The sequence below is a fragment of the Chlamydotis macqueenii genome, chromosome 9, assembly GCF_036417535.1.
Source record: "Chlamydotis macqueenii isolate bChlMac1 chromosome 9, bChlMac1.mat, whole genome shotgun sequence".
In the NCBI taxonomy this organism is placed as follows: domain Eukaryota; kingdom Metazoa; phylum Chordata; class Aves; order Otidiformes; family Otididae; genus Chlamydotis; species Chlamydotis macqueenii.
This window is the reverse complement of record NC_141564.1, coordinates 5,801,700-5,814,752: the sequence shown is the minus strand read 5'-3', so window position 1 is coordinate 5,814,752 and position 13,053 is coordinate 5,801,700.

Below are 13,053 nucleotides of genomic sequence, written 5' to 3'. Positions count from 1 at the left end.
TCCGATCTCATTCCTGCTGATCTAAACCAGTGTGAATTTGCACTGAAAATGATGAAGCAATGCTAGCACGGGGCCAACGTATGTGAGAGGAAACTCAAGCCTCGTGCTTCCAGCTTGTATTTAAAACACGTTGCCTACATGGATTGCTTTGTATGACATAATTAAGATAACACATCATATAGTGCTGGAGCAACATGAAACTGCGCCTGCCCTACCTGACCTTTCCTGCATTATTGGAAGCTCATTCATACCCAGAGCACATGCAGACTAAAAGAACAAAAGCATGTGCACTGCTGTTCTCCCGTCTGGGCTCAATTTACCCCTGAATATTGTCATCTACAAAATATTCCTGAGCAGAAGAACAGCTTAGGTGATAGGCAGTACCTGACCATTTTCTCAAAACCATTTGATAGTTACAGGCTCTGGTAACAGCTGTTCAGCATTATGCTGTTGCAGAGCTTCCACTTTTCTCCCCAGCTCCTCCCATATGGGTTCAGTAGATCTGGAAGCTGGAGAGGACAATAGCTATATATTTACATGCTATCTGTCGTCTTCTTCAATGAACAGCCTTTAGCCATCTGGAAGAGTCTCTAAATTACTGCTCTGTATCATGCCAAAATCCTCAGCAGATCAGAAGGAATGTTCAGAAGTGCATCTCCCCAAATGGTCTAAATTCTGCAGACTTATGCACTGTGAATATTTCTATGAATGCGTTTTTGAAGTGTTATCCTGCTTTTGGCTGGGATGGAGCTAATTTTCTTCCCAGTAGCTAAATCCAGTTTGGATTTAGCATGGGATTTGGTATGTGAAGAATGTTGATAACACACTGATGTTATCAGTGGTTGCTAAGAGATCAAGGACTTTTTCAGCTTCCCAGATTTTGCTAATGTGCAGGTGCAAGAAGCTGGGAAGGGTATAGCCAGTACAGTTGACACAAACTGGCCAAAGGAAGTATTCCATACCATACATGCCATGCTCAGTATGCAAGTGGCGGTTGCCTGAGTGGCAGTTCTCTCTCTCTCTCTCTCTCAATCAAGATCGTTCCAAGATCGCTCTTGGTTCTGTTCTGTGATTGCTGCTTGGGATAAGCTGCATTGGTCATTGGGTCATCAGGTGGTGAGAAATTGTGTATTGTTTACTTGTATATTCTATTATCATATTTTTTTTTATCATTATAAATATATATGTGATTATTATTATCCTTTACTGTCTTAGTAAAGAGTTTTTATCTCAACCCACAAATTTTCCTTTCTTTCTGATTCTCTCCCCATCCCACTTGAGAAGGAGGAGAGTGAGCGAGTGGCTGTGTGGTACTTAGTTGCTGATTGGTGTTAAAACAAATGTGTGAAAATAATTCTTTCTCTCTCTCTCTCTCTTTCTCTCTTTCTTTCTTTCTTTCTCTCTCTCTCTCTCTCTCTTTCCCCCTCCCTTCCTTCCTTCCTTCCTTGAACAAATCATAACTGATGATAGGAAATGTTTTCCTACAAATATGACCTTTAGGTCTAATGTCTCACATAGGCAGGGCACAGCTACGATTGTCAGTGGAAAGCAAGGAAATGTAGCACATTTCAGCAACTTTCAAAATATGTCTCAAGATTGGGCTCTATGATTGTGGCAAATGTGACTTGCTGTGATGACAGGCCAGGTTACAAAAGTGCTTTTCCCAAGAAGGGAAATGTACAAAGCATGTCACTGCTACAGCCCAGACAAGGGTCCTTTCCAGGAAGGTCCTACCACATGGACACTCCAAAATTGGGTGATGTCTGGGGCAAACGGCCAGTTGCTGCTGAAACCTATAATTTTCTGTTGCTCTCAATTTTTCTTTTGTTCAAGCAGAATCAAAGCTGCAAGAGATGTGATTTGTATTCAGGAGTATATATATATTTACATCCCAAAGCAGTTGAGTAAGAACACAAAGCATAAAGATATCAAGAAAGAGAAGCAAAATGCAACAATTTACGTGAAACCAGGGAAATCAATCTAAGTTCTGTGGAAATATATTGGCAGGAATGAGCCCCGTCCTAGATCCAGGAAGATTACTAATGATATAAATGCCTATTCTGTCTTTTAGTATTACAGTTATTACTCTTTAAATCAAAGCAGCATTTTGGCCCACAATTTCCCATGGTTACAGAGAGGTGCTTTTTTGTTCCAATCTGTGCTTTGGAGAAGAGGCTTGTTTCTATTCTACTTAGTAACAGGAAAATGATGTATATTAAAACAATATTTTTGAAGCCAAGTTGTCAGAGTTTCAAATTTCTCACTATGTAACTGAATCTCACAAGATCCCAGATCTTGGAAATAAGGGTCAAAGACTTTTGAGGTTTTCCCAGCCTTAATATTTACATTCGCAAATGCTTTGCAGCTTAAGATTCTGAGACGTGGTCAGAGTGATTCTCCCATGTTTGTTTATCCACATTGACACCGTGGCCAGCTAGCTCCTGAAATAATAATGAAGCTGTTTCAGTGTAATAACAGACAAGGAGCTGCACTTTTCATAAAGTCCCAAGTCAGATGGGGCTATCTGTCATTCTTGTAGCTGAGCTGAATCAAGTTGCTGCAACTTTCCACCTGCATTACCTTTCCCTCCATGAATTGCATTATGAAGTTAAATTACTTCAGCAAACAGTGATGGCACTGGTGGTGCTCCTGTTGATAAAAGTGTATCTCGGAGCATTAGCCAGGTTGCATACGTATGGAATTAAGCACTGGACCCATGCAGAAGACAAAATCCCAGCCTCAGCAAAGTTAATGGGAAATCTCCTTTTGACTGCAGTATAATTAGGCTTTCTATCTGTCCTTCCAGAGAATGAGATAGGAGGTGGTAAGAAAAATAATAAAGTGCTAAATCCTGAGTGCACAGTCCCCAAATGTCACTGGTTACATCATGGCAGCAAACTCAAGACCTTCACACAGCCAATTGTTTGGCACCAAAAGACCGTTTTTCTGCAGGCCTTATGCAGAGTTAAGTTCTGAAAAGGGGTTTCGATGAGAATAGCATAGCAATATGTTGAATCTTGAGAATAAATCTATCGATTATTTCTGAAAGTACTCTGCCCATTAGCAATTCCACCCACACGTGTGATGACAACATTCTTTTTGTTGTCTATAACCAGCACCTATGAAATCACAGGCCTGTGACTTATGGCACTAACGCAGACAATGCAGGCAGCAAGCTACAAATGTTCCCGGCCCTGCACATGTGGGTTACTCAGGGGCTGCATAATTCCCCACAGGGACAGAGAGCAGGGATGACAGCACAGACCGGGGACTCTGCCCTGCACCCCGTTTGCCTTCAGTGCCTGTTTGTACTTCTTTGGACTTCCAGTGTGCAACGTTTAGGATGAAAAGCTACAGGTCCTAACGTTGTCCAGAGGCTCCAACTGTTCCTCTCGGTCTTTGACACTAGATGCCCATTCTGACCAGTTTTCCGTGTTTCCTGAATTTGGTTGCATTAGCATGAGGAGAACACAAGCAATCACAGAGGTGTTCAATCTTCTGTAATGGCTGAAGCAAATAATGAAAGGCATCTGTATTCCCATTGTGAAGGTTTTCCCAGCCTTCCCTAAGTAATTGATGTCAGCATCAATATACCACTTTTTGCTGCTACGGCTCAGCAGCATTTATGGTAGGATTCCTTTTTAACTGTGCTTTCATTTTTCCAATTTCCTGCTCTTAGAATCTTGTCCAGTAAATTCCTTGTTTGAGTTTTATGGACTTTTTGATCATATTTCTTAGAGGATAATTCTTTTGGGATGTCACAGGCGCGGAGGAGCTCAAAAGAATTGTCATTGTTGACAAGATGTTTGACCAGGGACAAGTGTTCCTCATTAAGAACAGGTTCTTTTTCTACTTATAAAAACAAACTTCCTGCACACTCCAGTTACAGGGAAATAGCCTTATTTTTATAAGGACACATTTATGTTTGAAGCCAGCAAGGGGCTTAGTCCTTCTCTGGCATTGTATCACATTCATGCTTGCCTTCCCTTGCCCTTGCTGAACTTTAGAGAAATTCCTCTCAGTACATCATCAACCCCTGACCTAAAACAACACAAAATACCTTAAAAATAATCTTGTATGGTTGCTGCAGACTAGCACAGACTGCTGAGGCTACCATACCTCCATACCAGAACGAGGGCTAGAGTCATCCCACCCATCCTTGCTTCCTGCTGGCTCTGTCCTTGCCTTGCATTATTAATAATAATAATTCCTGGCTCTTCTACCATGCTTATCTGCCAAAATTATGTCTTGCAGCACTTACACTGATACAGATCTAATGCCTAGAGCAATAGCATGAATTGCCTGCGGTTACCCAGGAATGCCGTGGCAGAGCTCTAAATAGAGCCTGGCTCTCCTGGATCTAATTTAATTTTTTTTTTTCTTGTTAGTGCCATCTTTACCAGGCTCCCTAGCTGAAACTTGGCGCAGCTGACTGCAAGGAGCTGGCACGCAGCAGCAATCCAACTGAAGTGAATGGAGTTGTTGGAAGGCTTAAAACCAATCATCCGGATAAGTTACCTGATGGCACACAGGGTGAAGATAGTGGAAATCTAAATACTTTAGTCATTTCTGGCTTAAATACTGGCAGAAGCAATGATTCAGTAGACATTAAAACATGTACTTAATTAAAACATCCAACTTATCCCATCCTTGGTCAATAAGGCATGGGAATGTGTTTTTAACTTCTGTGCAGTGTTGTCAGAAATAGCTGTTGCTTGCCCCATTTCCTAAACCTAAATACTCCGCACACTTTCTGCCTGGCTTTGGGCCACTGGGGTGTTGTTTCCAGAAGAAATTAAGGTTTACGGCCACACTGCAATGGGAAGACTCTGAGTCCCAGCCTTGCTGGTTGCATCCTCTCCCAGTTCTGGCAGCTGCACCCCCCTCACCCCCTGGGTCTGTAAGCCTGGGCATCATCCCCTCACTGCCACCTGCCTTACTCACTTGTGTGCTTTCAGAAAGGTCTCACCTGCTCTTAGCAAAGCTGGTGTCCAGGGATATAAAATCTTTGAAAGTAAAAAACCACAAACTCCTATCTTTTTTTTCTCCTTATTTTCCATAAATCAACCTCTAAGTTCCCCATGATGTAAACACAAGGCTTGAAAATGGATGATACGTTGACAAAATCTTAGTTTACTCTTACAGCTTCAAAATGGTTAAGGATGGTCAAGGGTTTTACACTACACTCAGTTTATTTCCGTTGTAACAACCAACATTATTTCTTTTAAATCTTAAGGTGATGGGACTCTGTTATCTCCCATATGTGCATTTTTGATAATGAGGGGAGGAAGGACACTGCGGACTGGATAGGAAAATGCAAGATCTTTGCCCCTAGGCTGAACGAAAGGAAAGCTGCGTAGTGAGCAGGGACATTTTATCCGAAAGGTGAGGGATATTCTGGTAGCTTGTTCAGTGGGAGTCAGAAACTAAAGTAGCGGGTTGGCTAAGCTGAAAGAGAGAGGTTTGTGGTTTAGGGTAATCCTCGCCATACCTGCTGGTAGGCATCCTTCCCCCAGGCTGGAAGCGATGAAAGGACTGGAGACACCAAGGGGGTTGTACAAACACCAGGAAGCATGCAGTTGGGCTAGAAATTGGGAAACAAGCCTAACCGATAGAGACCTTGACAGATGCCCCCATTTATTAATAACTACAGTGAGGAATGGGTTCACAGGGGGAACTTGCTTCCTTCAGAAAAACTTCAGTAGTTTGTTTCTTTTCGCTTTGACAGACACTTTGTCAGGGCCCTGAAGGCACTAATAGACTCTAAGAGCCCTGAGCAGCTTCACCTGCAGCCTGCACCCACACCCCTGCCCATGGGCCAGGAGCCCATTTAAGCTCAGCCCAGGGCTGTAAATCTGTCTGGGCTCTGTTGGGTTGCTGCTCTCTAGTTTAGGAATAATCATGCTTGTGCTGGTTCTGTGGATCCTGCCTGCATATTTGGGACTTTGACCCACAGTGGGCTGGGGTGAGTCACTGCTCAGCACTGCCTTCCCATAATGGCTGATGAGGCACAACTGGGGGCAGCAGGGGGTCTGTGAAAGTGGTGGTGGGTTTTTTTCCCTCTTGTTGCTGTGAAGATGAATAGTTTCTGTACAGATGATGTAAGGTGCTCCTGGTTTCTTTTTGGGTAGGCAGAAACTGTGATATCTCCTTCAGTCACAAAAGCAGTCTGCTGAAATACTTGGTAAAATATGTCTCAGGAAACTGGCTTGGTTAGATAGAGCAGAGAGCTCATGGCTGAGCTTCACAGCAGAAGGTGGTGGGCAGGAGGAGCCTGCAAGGGAAAACCAGAGGATTGTAGACTAGGGAAACCCTGCCTGGATATGTAGGGATGGCATTGGGAAAGCCAAAGCTCATGTAGCCTGCAAACTGCCAAGAGGTTTCAAGGGTAAGAAGAAGCTCTTCCATGAGTGTATGAACAGGACAAGACTCTGTAAGAAGCCAGCCCTCTAATGAGGGGGGTGTTTTAGTGATGGTGGATGCAGTAAGATGAGGATGAATGAAAGGAACTTCTGTACTGGGGCTCTGGTAAAACTGCCTTGCAGATGCATGTGGCTTAACTTCAGTCAATACTGACAAAAGTGGCACTAAACTGAACATTGAATCATGTAATAGCCTGGGTTGTAAGTCAAGTTCAGAAGCAAACTGACTGCAAAGCAATGTGTCAAACATGGGCTACAGGGCATAACCATCAAATGATAAACTACATAGCAATAAATGCTGCAGGCAAGAACTGCTTTCTCTGTGTTTAACTGTAAGCATCAAGGAACTTCAGAGTGTCAAGGCTATCAAAGATGTTTAAAGATTAATTTATTCCATTTGGTCACGTTTTGTACTAGGTTCAGTCTTGTTCAACCTTACTACAGTTTAGCACATCAGTCTGAGCTAAACCTTAAACCTCTAATAACTCCTCTCTGCGAAGTAGTTTGTACAACTTGGTGAGGCTACTAGCTTAGAAGGCTAAAAGCCTGATCACAATAAATAATGCCTTAAAACAGGCTAGGTATAAGGCTAAGTGCTGCCTCCCATGTATAAAGAAGTAGCTGCCTGGGTCACTACAATTTATAAGTTCCTAGAGTTGTGTGGGGTTTGTTCTTCTCCAATTACAGTATTAGTACTGATTGCTGCTACCCAGAAAACCTGGGGCAGAAGATAACTGCTGCTTTGTTTTTGGGATGGTGACTGATAGTTCTCACATTTTCAGTCTTTAAAACAGTAAACTCTTGTAAGATGGAGAAACAAAATTATTCTTTAATGACAGGCATGTAACCCTCCTTGGCTGCTTTGCTAGCCTTGAAGGGCTGTAGGACACAGGAGACAAGGGTGTTAATGCTGGAACTGGAGGAGATGAGGCTACATGCCGCTGAGCCAAGCTGGGACCCTCGCAGTTCTTGAGGTTTTTCCTCTGACCAGGCAGGGTGACTGTTCAAAGCTGTGGTAACATCCTGACCCTACCACAGCCTTCACTGAAGACTTGCTTCCCTCTCCTACAGGACCAAGAACAACTCAGAACAATTTCTGAGCCTTGTCCTGGAGCAGCATGTGGGGTACTGTCCTCCGTGGTGCAACTGCTTCGTATGCTGGCAGGCAGTGCATGAATGCAGTTGTTAAACCTCTACAAACTGAGCTTGCTTCACCTAATGCTGGAAGGCTGAGAGGAGGTAAGATGTAGGTGCTGCTTGTAGTCCTGAGCAGCATCTCCAGCAGTGAGCACACAGAGTGGCTGCGCTCCTCAGTCATACTGTCCAGAACAACATTTTGAACTTGGTAGAAGTCTCTCTTGAATGTAGACATCCTGGTTGCAGCTGAAACAATCTCTTGGTAGCCAGATGATCTCTCTGGGCTAACACCCTGCTCCTGCGCAGCCAGGTCACTGCCTGTGTGGTAGGGTAGTGTGCAGCACTTGCTCTCTTCACGTGTGGCTTCTGGTCTGGCAGCTGTTACGATACAGCCCCTAATGCAGTTTAATTGATTGCTGATACTAAATATACTAGCAACTTGCTCAGATTTCCTTGATGGATTTTTGTAATTAAGCCCATCTCTTCATCAATCTGGTTTAATCAATTTTTATTGTCCATAGGGCAGAGCTGCTTGTGGGCAAGTATAACTCTGGCGATATTGAAGTAGCCTTGGAGCATGAATCAAAGGGAAGAAGAGACCTTGGGTGTAAAGAAACTTCTGTTCATCCTACTAAAATCTTAACCTTGTTCGGTAATGAAATATTTAATGCATTTTTATTTAAAGAAGCATCTCTGTGAAATGAAAACAATAAACAGCTGCTGATGGCTTAATAGCTTAAGTGTAGCTGGGGCATTCAATCAATCTGAAAAGCAATTTATTGTGAGTATATTTCAAAATGGTGGAGGTTATTGCCATGATACATCTAACCATAATGCCAATGGGGAAAATATATCCTCTCTTGAGAGCTGTGAAAGGGCTCAGCGACCAGTTTGTTACATTCCCTGCCGAGTTCAGTCACCTGTGACTGTGTTGAATAGCTGAGTATGGCTAAAGCAAAGAACTGACTAATTTATCAAAAAAGGTGCCTTGGAAACAAACTTAGGCCTAATGTGGGTGCAGGAAGGGAGAGGACAAGTCCTGGATGCTCTGCTGCATCCAGGTGCTGCTGCCTCTCATTCACCCTGCAGCAGAATTGCTTGGAAGTGAACACTCCTCATTGCCACACACCTTCTGTGGTGCTAACAGGCATTGCTTGCCTTATCTCCTGAGGAAACGAGATGTAGGCAACCAAGTGGAGTTGTTGCATCTAATATTCCATTTTGGCCTATAGCAAAAGCGGTTTGCAACCATTAGCAAATTCTAACCCACTTTGGTGGTGGCCTAGATGTGAGGTTCCTGTATTTAATTTGAAAATTTGCAGGTGGACAGTAGAGAAAATTTATTGGTGTCAGTGGTGACAGGAAGGGAGAAGTTGGCCTGCAGCTATTCTTTGCTTGCCCGGGAGCATCTACTTGACTGGTGAGCAGGTGGGCCAGCTTCCTGTGCTGTGCAAGCAGCCTTGTGTGGACCCTTGAGAAAGCCAAACCTGGTGCTTGGAGCTGGCAGTGCTGCCCTGGGAGGGAAAGGGATAGTGGGGGAGAGATGAGAGCCCCTTGCAGGAGCTGAGGATACTGGTGTGCTCCTGGGAGGGGCACTGGGATACCTGGCAGGAGCATCTCATAGGGAGCCAAGCTGCATTAGTCCTGCTGCCAGCTGAAGTCCTGCTTCCTTGCTCGAGTTTCACTACTTGCTATCTGTGAACACCTGGAAACTCATTTGCATCTAGAAATATAACCTTTCTTCAGATAGAGGTTAAAATCATCAGTTGAAATAAATGTGGACAGATACAATTTCTTGTTTGCTTTCAAGTCTGATTTACTTAAGTAGAGAGCTACTCTTACTCTAAGGTTTGTAAATCTGACCTTCACCTTGACAGTTTGCTCCACTACATGTGAAAGTGGCTCATTTTAACGTGGCTGTCTTTAATTGCACTGAGTTATTCTGTTAATTGTTTTTTAACTATCCAAATCCATCTGATCTGTCTCTCTTCAATTGCTTCCAGGGGCTACTATAACCAGGATGATCAAAGCCATTTGCTGGCAGGAAAAATGTCTTTTCAAAAGAACTGGTGATGTCTGTTCACTGCTCACCTGGCCCTGCAGCAGAGGGTGCCTGAGGAGAATAAGACAGAGGTCAAAAGTGCCGTGCTGCTTGGTCAGGCTCTGCTCGCAGGCCAGGCTCAGACACCATCAGCCATGACACTGTGTATCAATGCGTAGTTGATAATGCATTATGACAAGACATGCCACACTTAAATGTATCAAAGCCCTTTTGTTTTGAACAAGCCACTACCAGATTAATTTGATGTTTCTTGGTGGAAATCAAGGTCTTTTCATCCCTTTGCTGGCCTGAAGAGTCCCAGTCTGCTTTAGCTGGCCCTTGACTGTGAACTCCCCTCATCCCCTTCCTTGTATCTTTTCTTGTTTTATCATGTATTTCTGTGATGGTGAAACAAAAAATGCATGCAATATCCAAAATGAGAGCAACTGTGGCACAACAGCATAGCAGTGCCTTGTGGTTTTTTTTTTCCTCTCTTCCTATTTGATTTGCCTTTTTGTCTGACAAAGCACTGAACAACATTTTACTAGAACTATCTATTGCAGTTCCAAATCTAGTTTGAGTCAGAATGGTCAGATACCATGGGCCTTCAAAGGAGGAGATATTTACACAAGTACCTCATTTTACACTTACTTTTATTGGCCATTTTGTTATTTAGCTGGTTAGAACTGTGAGGTCCTCACCTGATTCCTCCTTGTCTGTCCTGGGTAACCCATCATCATCAGAAAATTTCAGAGCCTCTGTATTCATGAAAAGTGAAGCAGACCTCAAAGAAAAGAAAATGAAGCTGTGAATGCCTGAAAGATCTAAGGCAGTTCACACCTGTCTAAGCTGACTATATTCTAGTCACATTAATCTCCTTTTGACCTGCACTATTTGGACCAAACCACTGGAGAAAATAATAAAAAATTGTGTTTCCCAGGGATGGTCTATATATCATGTGGTTATTTCTGATGTGCAAAAGTGTTGCAGCCCTACAGAGAACCTTTTGTCTGCTCAGCCCAAGGGCAAAGCACTTCAGATGCAGCTGTAAGTGCCATTTAGTTTTTAAATAGGTTCTTACAGAGCTCTGCATGTGCTTTTGCCTATTGATTAAACAGGAAACACTGTTTCTTCAAAACAATGTGCAGGTTTTTTCTAGTGCCTGCAGGATTACAGAAATTTTTGTGTGTGTAATACCAGTCTAATATAGCTATTGAGAAAACAAAGGCATCCATAAACTTCCTTTTTCTTTGTATTCCTTTATCTTTATTTCTAGTTAATCAACAAGGAAAGCTGAATTGCTCCACGGGAGTTGGCTCTGCGTAGAACAGCCCATTAGCAATGGGCCCACTCGAAGGCAAGCTGGTGGGGCTGGCAGCTCCTGGACTGTTCCCCATCAGGGAGCAAGTCACACAAACAACTGCGCTGCCCAAACTGCATTCCCCTATTCCCAAGGGAACATCCTCAATGCTCCAATTGATTTCTGTCTCTGACAGACCTGACTGATGTATGTGGGATTTTCTGGCTTTGAGAGCAATCTACAGGAAATATATATTGACCGGATCCTCCTGGGACAGGTGGGTGGGACAAGCTCATTACCATCAGCCCCTCCTATGATGTAGCAAAGCTTTTATGAGTCAATGGCCTTATCTAAAAAACTTACTGCGAACTTTAAAATAAGGTACCTGAAGAACTTTCTGCCAGCAAGCATAACAGTGTTTTGAACTAATGAGCCTTTCTGAAAAAGAATAAAACCCTGAATTTCTTTTCAATATGAGTCAAAATTAAAACACTGAACTCCTAAGCAGCTGCTCTGTTAAGTGCTACAGTATCTACTTAAATGTGGTCGCTGCTGAGCCAAATTTGCATTTGTGGGTGCTGTGGTATCTCCAGTTACTGCTCAGCAGTGAAGAAGCCTGCAGGAGCTCTGCGAACCGATCCATACCAGCATCCAGTGCTGTTACTTCAATTGCCTTCTGTGTGGAGTCCAAAAAAAAAGGAAAGGGGTCCTAGAGCAAAAATAAAGGAGGAGATGGAATGAACGTGCTTGCAGCATATTACAAATGTTGCGAGTCAGTGCACAGTGTGCTTTCTGGTTGGCCCCAGATGTGGTGCTGTTTGGCACACTGAACCCACCATGCACAGTCCTTCAAGGAACTGGCGTAATGCTCTCCTGCTTAACGGCTTCTGAATTATGGTGCCAGATCCAGCTTGCCAGTTCTTCAGTAGTCCAATGCTATGTTTAATACAGACAGACCCAGGAGGGGAAGCAGTCATGTACAGCAACAGAAGCCTTGGTAGAAAAGGGATTAAAATTAACATTTAAAACAACTGTATCCCCTGATACAACTGTTTTAAATGTTAATTCTTATCCTCTCCTTATAATTTCCTAGGTCTCCATTAGTATGGAAACCCTGAGAATTTATTCTATCTCCAATCTGTGCTTTAATGAATGGAAAACTTTGATATGAGTTAAACTGAAAGCCTGTAATTGCTGAAAGATTGCCACACTGTCAGACCTGTGATCCTCCTAGCTCTGGAAGTGGATAACTCCAAGCTTCAAAAGACAGAATAAGACACTGTAAAGGAGGCAGGTGTAAAGGTGTATGTCAGCATGAGCCTCAATAGTTACATGAATCCTCCTAAGATCATCCAGTGTTGTAGCAGACCACGTTGTGACCTGAGTGACCCTGAACCTGATAACCTCTGTGACTTTGTTGTTCTCCTACAGCACAATTAATTCCTTGAAGGGAGAATTGCTGCATGTGGCTGTGTCAGGAGCATCATTATTTTCCTTTGTTGTCATTCAAAACATGTTATCTCATCCCCAGTCGGAACTACAGCTCCCTTACCAACTGCCAAAACAAAAAAAGTACTGATGGATGTGCACAGAAGAGGCTTTATGCTAATTATTTAATTACAGCTAAGGACTGCTTTGTGCGTGTATTAGCATATGCCAGTGCTTCTCATGGTGTATGTGAATAGGACACATAGACTGGGCAGTGAAAGGGAAAGCGCTGTTTGGCGTTGCAGGCAGTGCGAGTGAGTGGACCCGAGTGCATGGCTCCACCACAGGACTCCACCAAGCAAGGGAAGCGCCTTCTCCCACCAGCAGCAGCCGTAACCCTGGCGAACAGGGCAGAGGTGCCGCTGGTATGTGGCTGATGCAGGACCCCTCCTGCAGACCTAGGGAATATTAAACAGGAGGATTAAACAGCCTTTCAAAGATGGAATAGATTCTGCTTTCATAATATTTTTCTTGTCAGCCTCCACAAGAGCTGGCACAACCTGGTGTCCCACAAAGCACTCTCTTTTTTCCTTGCTCAGAACGTCTTTAATTAATTCTTGGCAGGACTATCTAACTCTGCATGTAGATAGGAATAAACTCCAGCAAAGCTGGGGCCTCCTGCAAGGCCACTCACTTGGGTCTCTCCGCTTGAGGACTTTGTGTGA